The sequence below is a fragment of the Emys orbicularis genome, chromosome 13 (assembly GCF_028017835.1).
Source record: "Emys orbicularis isolate rEmyOrb1 chromosome 13, rEmyOrb1.hap1, whole genome shotgun sequence".
Taxonomy (NCBI): domain Eukaryota; kingdom Metazoa; phylum Chordata; order Testudines; family Emydidae; genus Emys; species Emys orbicularis.
This window is the reverse complement of record NC_088695.1, coordinates 3,278,540-3,288,221: the sequence shown is the minus strand read 5'-3', so window position 1 is coordinate 3,288,221 and position 9,682 is coordinate 3,278,540.

Genomic DNA, 9,682 nt, shown 5'->3' with positions numbered 1-9,682 from the left:
CACCCCACAGCACGACTCCATAGCACGTATATTTGAAATCTGTTCTGAAATATAACCCCCATTATTTATCCACACGCTCCCAGCCCCACTGGTGTGAAACTGGACAGGGGAGCTATTCTGAAGTTCCACTCTGAGGCCCCGATCCTGCCAGGCCGGGCGCCCGTGCTGAGCTTTGAGCCGTGTGATGGGACGACAGACAACACACAAAGTGAAGCATACGGGGGAAGCCTTTGCAGGATCAGGGCCGTAAGTGTGAGCAGACTGAGGCCCAGAGTGAGTCAGGGACCCCCAGGGCCCAGGGCTCATTCACTGGGCACTGACCAGCCTGCACACTCAGGGCCGGATCGTGGCACCCAGCCCCAGCACTGAGTCAGGAGCGGCACACACAGCCTGGCTCCAGCAGGGAGCCTACAGACAGCGCCGTGCCTCAGAGATCCCCCAGAGCCCCCCACTGCCCCAGGGGAGGATGGCTAATCACTCACTGCACCCTTAGGTGTAGCCAACCGCCCCTCCATGCACCCAGCCAGCGCTGCTGCACGGCGCATTGGGGGGCTGACTCAAAGCCACTGAAGCCAGTGGTCAGTGTGGTGCGGATTAGGCCCTGGGGGAGTTAAGGCTCCACCCACTTCTTGTCCCTCCTTGCCCACTTACTCATAAGAACACATAAGAGCGGCCATACTGGGTCAGACCAAGGGTCCACCTAGTCCAGTGTCCTCTCTTCTGACAGTGGCCAGTGCCAGGTGCCCCAGAGGGAATGAAGAGAACAGGGAATTATCAAGTGATCCATCCCCTGTCACCAATTCCCAGCTTTTGGCAAACAGAGGCTAGGGACACCATCCCTGCCCATCCTGGCTAATAGCCATTGATGGACCTATCCTCCATGAACTTATCTAATTCTTTTTTGAACCCTGTTATAGTCTTGGCCTTCACATCCTCTGGCAAGGAGTTCCACAGGTTGACTGCGCGTTGTGTGAAAAAATACTTCCTTTTGCTTGTTTTAAACCTGCTGCCTATTAATTTAATTTGGTGACCCCTAGTTCTTGTGTTAGGACAAGGAGTAAATAACACTTCCTTATTTACTTTCTCCACATCAGTCATGATTTTATAGACCTCCATCATATCCCCACTTAGTCGTCTCTTTTTCAAGCTGAAAAGTCCCAGTCTTTTTAATCTCTCCTCATATGGAAGCTGTTCTATGCCCCTAATCATTTTTGTTTCCCTTTTCTGAACCTTTTCCAATTCCAATAGATCTTTTTAAAGATGGAGTAACCAGACCTGCATGCAGTATTTAAGATTTGGGCATACAATGGATTTATATACAGGCATTATAATATTTTCCATCTTAGGAAAGGCAGAGAAGTGTGAAGCATGAAACCCCTATTCTCCCCACCCCCCACCCCCACGCCTGGAGCCGCAACTCCTTCGTGTGGCCATATTAGGGCTAGTGACTCCCTTGCTCTGAGCGATCCTGGCAGAAAGACCAGCGTGTGCTCATGGAGTTAAAGTCTGCATCGTAACGCAGGTGCCCAAAGGGGCAGAGTTAAGGGTGCCTGGGTGAGCCTGGGGGGGAGGGAGTGGGGCAGGAATACCAGCCAGGAGGCCACAATAAAAAAAAAATTTAGTCTGCAGAAGAGCAGAATGAGGGGGATTTGATAGCTGCTTTCAACTACCTGAAAGGGGGTTCCAAAGAGGATGGATCTAGACTGTTCTCAGTGGTGGCAGATGACAGAACAAGTAGTAATGGTCTCAAGTTGCAGTGGGGGAGGTCTAGGTTGGATATTAGGAAACACTATTTCACTAGGAGGGTGGTGAAGCACTGGAATGGGTTACCTAGGGAGGTGGTGGAATATCCTTCCTTAGAGGTTTTTAAGGTCAGGCTTGACAAAGCCCTGGCTGGGATGATTTAGTTGGGAATTGGTCCTGCTTTGAGCAGGGGGTTGGACTAGATGACCTCCTGAGGTCCCTTCCAACCCTGATATTCTATGATTCTATGAACGTTAGCATTTCCTGACTTCTGGTGCCTCACTCTGCCATCTTAATGTTCACTCTGCAGAGTTTTTGTATGGAGTTGCCTAGATTTTTTTAAAGAACAATAATCATCTCCCGAAAGGCCTTGTGTTCTTTGTCCAAACAATTTGGCTAGACAACCCCACAAGGGCAAACATAGAACCAGGTTTGCGTGTACCTGCTCTGAAAGAATTATGGGGCAAATCCCATCTGGTGTAAATTGGCCACGACTCTATTGGAATCAATGGCACCAGGTGCCCAGCAGGTGTGAATGAGCCGTAGCTCCATTAATCAATGGGACCAGATCCCGGCTGGTGTGAATTCACTGTAGTTTCCTTGAAGCTGAAACATCCTGCTTTTTCATGTCGTCCGTCTAACCATTCCCGTGTTGAATAACTAGAGCTGGGCTCTCAAAGGTGGGTTCAGAGCACAATCCCCATTAGCTTTCAGTGGGAATTGGGCGTTTCACTCCCACTGGCCCCTTTGACAAACCCAGGCTACAAAATGCTGACTTGGGACATTATCGCAGCTGAGTGTCCAATGTGTTCTGTGTCCAGGAGGAGCTGACAGCCCAATGGAAGGAGAGTTCAGTGCAATGAGCAATGTCTGGAGTGAAGGGGTGGGTGGAATGAGCATAGGCATGATCTGAGCTGCTATCTTGCTCAGATGGAAAGTGAATGACACATTTGCCGTGTCTCTGCTCAATTCATTCAGACCCTGAGTCAATAGAACATAATGCTCCTCTCTGAGAAATATGCCCACGTGGCACTGCTCGGTCAGACGTTGGCTGTAGCAACAAATAATGCCCCTCTGCCATGTACATTGGCCAAACTGGACAGTCTCTACACAAAAGAATAAATGGACACAAATCGGACATCAGGAATGGTGACATACAAAAGCCAGTCGGAGAACACTTCAATCTCCCTGAACACTCAATAACAGATTTAAAAGTAGCCATCCTTCAACCAAAAAAAACAACAACAGACTTCAAAGAGAAACTGCTGAGCTACAATTCATTTGCTAATTTAACACCATTAATTTGGGCTTGAATAGGGACTGGGAGTGGCTGGCTCACTACAAAAGCAATTTTCCCTCTCCTGGTATTGACATCCTGATTGAATTGGCCTTCATCACTGGTTCTCCACTTGTTAGGGAACTCCCTTCTCTTCATGTGTCATTATATAATGCCTGCAGCTGTAATTTTCATTCCATGCATCTGAAGAAGTGGGTTTTTTACCCACGAAAGCTTCTGCCCAAATAAATCTGTTGGTCTTTAAGGTGTCACCGGACTCCTCGTTGTTGTTGTTGTTTTTTAAAGTTTGTTTATCTTTGTATGGGTATTTCACTATCTTAAAAATGTTACCACAAGAGTATCCTGGTTTTTAATATTCAAAACACAGTCTCCTTCATGCTGGGCTGTAGCAGAAGTTTTAGCAACAGTGATAATTGAGGCCACCTAGATGTCTCCAGTCTAAAGCCATTTAATTCTCACTTTGAATCTTTCTTCACTGAGCTAAAATCTCCTGACACTGACTGCTCTCTGCTAGTCACGTCCGAGCTCAAAGCTGTTCTGTCTTTTTTAGACTAAGGGGAGGGGGAGAGGGCACAGATATGGTTAAAATTACAAGTGCCATTGAAAATAAATGAGTTTATGGAGTGATTCAGTCACATGGCTTGTAACAAATGGGAAATAATAAGGAGGAAGAGAGAAGAAAGGAAACTGTACTTAAGAGTTCACAAGATATCAAAAGAGTAACAGGAAAGAACACAAGTATCAGGGGGTAGCCGTGTTAGTCTGTATCTACAAAAACAACAAGGAGTCTGGTGGCACCTTAAAGACTAACAGATTTATCTGTTAGTCTTTAAGGTGCCACCGGACTCCTTGTTGTTTTTTTAGGAAAGAACACAAGCGGTGCAGAGATATGATTAGGGTGACACATTCTAATCTCAATAAATCAGTTGCTACAGAGAAACCACAGTCCTGTATCTATAGTGAGACACATTCGGGGACTCACTATTTTCCTGATTCAGTAATGGATGTGACGTAAACACATAAACAGGCTCAGTGCATCGAGGTGCAGTCAGGCTAGAACAGAGCTGTGCAAACGCCCACCCCCAGCTACCAGCCACCCTGGGCCCCGTACGGCCATGGGGCTGAGCTAGCGCCGGCTGCAGGGGGCAGGCAGAGCTCCTGCTGCGCCATCCCCCAGCCTGTGGGGCTGGCAGTGACCTGCAGGCCGGCCAGTGCTGCTCTCCCTGCAGCAGGAGCAGAGTTAGCAGAGCCCAAGCCTGGCTTTACCAAAGACCAAGGGTTAGGAGCTGCTCTGTGTCTGCAACATCCGTCCAGGTGGGGACAGGCTCCCAGCTGCTGGCAGGAAATCCTGCCTTGTCATGCACGGAAACCTGCCCTCCTCAGGGAAAAACCAATTCCACTGTTGTTATCTGTATTTGCTTCTTTTTGTTTTGTGCACCTCACCCCTGCTGTTGCTTCAGAGGGCCACTGTCTTTATTCTTTTATTACAGCTTTCATCTGCTATTTTGTTACAAAAACAAACAAACAGAATCCAGAATCTCTCCCTATTCTTCTGATTTTGACTGCCCTGCTGCAGTCATGACTTGGTCTTTATTTGAAAACATTTAAATTTTGTAAAGAATCAAGTTACCCCTTCAGGGTTTCAGAGTAGCAGCCGTAAGGGTTAACTACCAAATCCCAAAGTCAACCAACACTGATTACCTGTGTCTGGCAAAAAGGTCTGTCAGTTTTGCAACTTTGAATTAGAGTCAAATGGATTTTTAGTGGCATTATAAACAAAACAAAACCAATTTATCTTAAACTTACAAAACAGGAGTTTTACAAACCTCACATATTCCCACAGACAGACAGATACATACACATTTTCTCTTCCTTAACATCCCTCTTACACTACTTTGTTTTTACATAGCGCTACATAGATTACATTACCTTTATACATTTGGGGCAGTTAAGTTCCAATAGAACCCCCCACCCCCTTATGTTCTTTTAATTAGATAGTCTCTTTACCTGAATTATTTACAGACATTCCTCTGGAAAAGGGCCCATTTTTCCTTTAGAATGGCTGCAAGGAAACCAAGAATTCTTTTAACAAGATCCTTTTTAACATTTTCACAAAGTTTAACTGTTTAATTCTCTCCAGCCTCTGTAGAGTTAACTTTTCACTCTCTTTCCTTAAATCACTTGTTTATTTCCCAAAATGACACCTTTATCAACTCAGATTTCACCATTTTAAGTATTGTTCCAGGGGTTCATACTTGCACTTACTCCTGACACTATGCCCTTAGGGCTTCCAACCTGTCTTTTTTTTTTTTTAGTTTCTTTATCTGTTGCTTGCCTGCTTGTCTGGGCCCGATCCTGCTTTTTCCAATGGACCGTTTTTGTGAGTGATATTGTGGCCATTTCACAATTTTGAAAGAAATGCTTAAGGAAAGGGACCAGGAAAGGTGGGGGCTAGTTGAGGAGCCCACCCTCCTTGCTGAATTGTAGAACACTACATTAGTAGAACACTAAAGAATCAGTTTCTGAGTCAGACAACGAAGGGGAACAGAACAAGGGGCATTTTATCCTTTTTACAATGAGAGGGGAATATGAAGGGAGTTGGGATCGATCCGGGGTTGTTGTTGTTGTTTTTTTTTTTTCCGGAGAACGGGGTAAAGAAGAGCGCTCGGTCTGGTGGTGGGAGAGGAGGCTTTTAATAAAGCTTTTAACTTATTATTAGAATATTTGAGAGAGGCGAGTTTTGATTTTGTCCACCTACGATTTGCCTCTTCCCACCACTGCATGAAACAATTAACCTCTCCTTTAGCCAATTTAGTTTTAGATTGGCCGAGTTTGTTTTTTTAAGACGTCCACTCGGTCTTTGTTCCAAGATGTGAACAGTGGCCACTGAGTTTTGGGATTCCCCTGAGTTAGCCTAGACCATTTTTCCAGAAATTTACAGGAGTCCGGACCCTTCCTAAAACTGAGCCGGCGTTCCTTTAGGGAACTGTCCTGACTTAGACGTCTGGTTACCCATACAGGAGGACTTTACACACACCAATCACACAAGAAGGAAATTGGGGTTTGTCAGAGCGATGCCCGGTACAACACACAAAAGGAGCCCACAGGCTACTGACTCAATCACCCTTGCTTTTACACCAAGGGTTTTACCCAAGGTGCCGTGCGGCTGCGATTGTGCAGGTTTCACTCACTCAGACCGTGGGGACAGGAACCCCTTGGTTGGCCGATCCCCGGACAGAGACGGCGCCCAGACTCAAACACTCCACAGGGAGGACGGATAGACACAGAGACAGGACAGTCCTCAGTCTGGACAAAACACAGAAATAATTACCTGACCAGATTCCTGATGTCAGATCCCGGGATCCCTACCAGAACAGAGTGGGAACCAACAGGTTCGATGACGTAGACCTCACTGTGGTCGTGCGCCCTTCCATTCAGTAGGAGGACCGCTCGGGCCAAATGCCCAGGTGCCGGCTGCCATGGTCATCCTACAATAATGGTCAGGAATCACACGGCCCCAGTGAAGACGGTTGCCATCTCGGTGGAACCTCCAAATTGTCAAAGTTAGACTCAGGACTCCTAGTTTGTCAGACCACTCTGTTTTATTAGCACAGCGCTCTGCTAATACATTCAGATAATGTGAGCCCCCATGCAAGATTCAAATGTCTTATTTATACAGATAAAAGGGTGCGAACTAAACAAAGGGACAGAGAGAGCAAAATTGTAAAATTTGCATGGGGCACAATATGCATATCCTGCTTCCTTATTAACTTTTATCGATCTAAGGCTAATGCTTCATCAATTGCCCTTAAGTGGGGCAATTCATTAAGCAGTTAATGTCTGCTTTCCTGCCACATGGATTGCAGCATTTCTCATTTCTACTTAAAGGTACATACAGCATTCTTTAATTCATTCTATTTCTTTAATATAATTCATTTCACTTTCACAGCCCCTTGGATGGTATCACAGACGGAGATAACTGTCCTTTTGGAGAAGAGAGAAGTTAGTCGAGATGGGCTGTAGCTGCTGTTGTTGCTGTTAAAGTCCGATCCCGTTTCATCCCAGGGTGGTGCTGACATTATCCGGGTCCCTCTCTCTGGCCTGGTCTGGTCAGGGCAGGATATCGCTCAGAAGTAGGACACAGAAGGTCGGGGGTCCAAGGAGACAATGGGGCAGTCAGGGCAGTCGCCATGGTGAAGGTCACTCCACTAGCCAATTTTTCTCCTCAAAGTCTCTTCCTTTAAGGCCCTCACAGGACAGTGGTGGGTGGAACAGTTGGCCCCTTGTTATTTTGTTTACCAGTTAGGCCTAGTTTCCAACACACCGACTAGGTCAGTCATTTCTGGTTCCACACTTTGTGTGGCCCAGGCATGATTTTAACCCAGTCCTTGAATTATGTCAGCAGATCTTTTTGTTTGGACTAATTCAGACTGTCTCCCTTGTTGTAGTGTTATAAACTGCTCCCCAGCACAATTTACTACGCTGGGATTGGGGATGGGGAAAGGGGTAGGGTAGAAAACTGTGCAATAATAACTAGATGTCAGTATTTGCTACTGGTGGCAAATTGTGGTGGGGAGAAGTTTGTGCCACCCTCCGAGCCCCACCTCTGCATAATCTATAGTTTTCCGTTTGCTAAGATAGACAAGAAAAAAGCCGAAACAATAAATTGCTGAAGCTTGTACAGTTTTATACGGTTGAAGATAAGATTTCCTTTCTCTGCTAAACAGACTTGAGAACTGTGTTCCCCTGTCCCCACACACACAACTAGAACGGGTTGTAAATACAACAGTCACCCAGAGAAGGACCTTGAATTGATTGAAGGTGTCTTTGAAATGCTGTTAGGCTCCACTGAAACCCCCACCCACGGGTGATAGGAAACATAAATACCTAGGGCAGGGGTAGGCAACCTATGGCACGCGTGCCGAAGGCGGCATGCGAGCTGATTTTCAGTGGCACTCACACTGCTCAGGTCCTGGCCACCGGTCCGGGGGGCTCTGCATTTTAATTTAATTTTAAATGAATCTTCTTTAACATTTTAAAAACCTTATTTATTTTACATACAACAATAGTTTAGTTCTATATTATAGACTTATAGAAAGAGACCTTCTAAAAACATTAAAATGTATGACTGGCACGCGCAATCTTAAAGTAGAGTGAATAAATGAAGACTCGGCACTCCACGTCTGAAAGGTTGCCGACCCCTGGCCTAGGGTTACCATATTTAAACATTCAAAAAAGAGGACACTCCACGGGGGGGAGGGGGACCTTCACTGTTTTAAAAATTCCTCCCAGATGGTGATTTAAGAACCAAAATGCCTAACATGTCCAGGAAAATACGGACATATGGTAACCCTACCTAAAGTTGTTTTTTAAAAAGATGGGTCTGAACTAGAAATGAGCTCCGTTTCACATGTGTGGGGCCCCGCTGCTCCCTGCCCCCCTCATTGAAGCAGGTATGCAGTGTTACTGCCCTGGGAACTGCAGTGGACGTGGGGCCGGCTGCAGACAGGGGCATGGGGCAGGGCTAGCTGGAGGCAGGAGGTGCGGGGCTGGCTGTGGGCAGGGGGTGCAGAGTTGGCTGGAGACGGGGTGCGGGGTTGGCTGGAGGTGGGGGGTGTGGGGCTGGCTGCAGGCAGGGCAGGGGCTGACAATCAGTGGCTGGTTTTATTTTCTAGCTGTTTTCTAGGGCAGGGGCTGACTGGAGGTAGGGGCTGGCTGCAGGCAGGACTGGGGGTGTGGAGCTGGCTGGAGATGAGGCGGGGGGTGCGGCAGGGGCTGGAGACAGGAGCTGGCTGCGGGCAGGGCAGGGTGTGTGGGGCTGGTGAGGGCAGGGCAGGGAGTGTGGGGCTGGTGAGGGCAGGGCAGGGGGTGCGGCAGGGGCTGGAGACAGGGGCTGGCTGCGGGCAGGGTGGCGGGTACTCATGGGGAGAGCGGCTCGGGGTTAGGATTAAAAAGCCTCCTAAAAATCCAAACTGTTTTCTACGTTAATAATCCTACTTAGCATTTACATAGCACTCTGCATGTTGAAGGCACCTGCCAAACACAAGATAGGTGTGTAAATATTACCCCACTTACAGATGGGGAAACTGAGGCAGGGAGGTGCAGTAACTTGGTCATGGTCACACAACGCATCAGTCACACAACACTGATTCCTCCAGACCCCACTGCTTCTACTCGAACCCTCCTCTCTTGAGGCCAGTCCTGACCAGGGCATGGATGTGGTCTTGCAGATCTTTTCCCATCTAACTCTATCAGGATCTGTCTCTTTACAGATGACCAGATGCCCAATCCCATTTTCTCCTGGAAGGTGGCTCCAGGGTTACAGGGATCTCAGTTTTGCTTCAGCCCAAGAACAATAAGTTGCAAAGCACTGAACAGAGAAATTGGCTGTAGCTAATACTCAGCCTAAGGCAAAGGGGGCAAACTAACATTCGTCCATGTCTGGGGTATCTGTGGCCATGGGCGCCGACTTCCCCTCTTCCCAGTGGGTGCTTGATCCTCCCCCCCCAGCCCTGCCCCGCCCTCACCCTGCACCCATTCCACCCCCTTCCCCCAAGTCCCAGCCCCTGCTCCGCCTCTTCTCCACCTCCTCCCCTGACAGTGCCGCATCCCTGCTCCTCCTCCTCCCTCTCAGAAACTCTT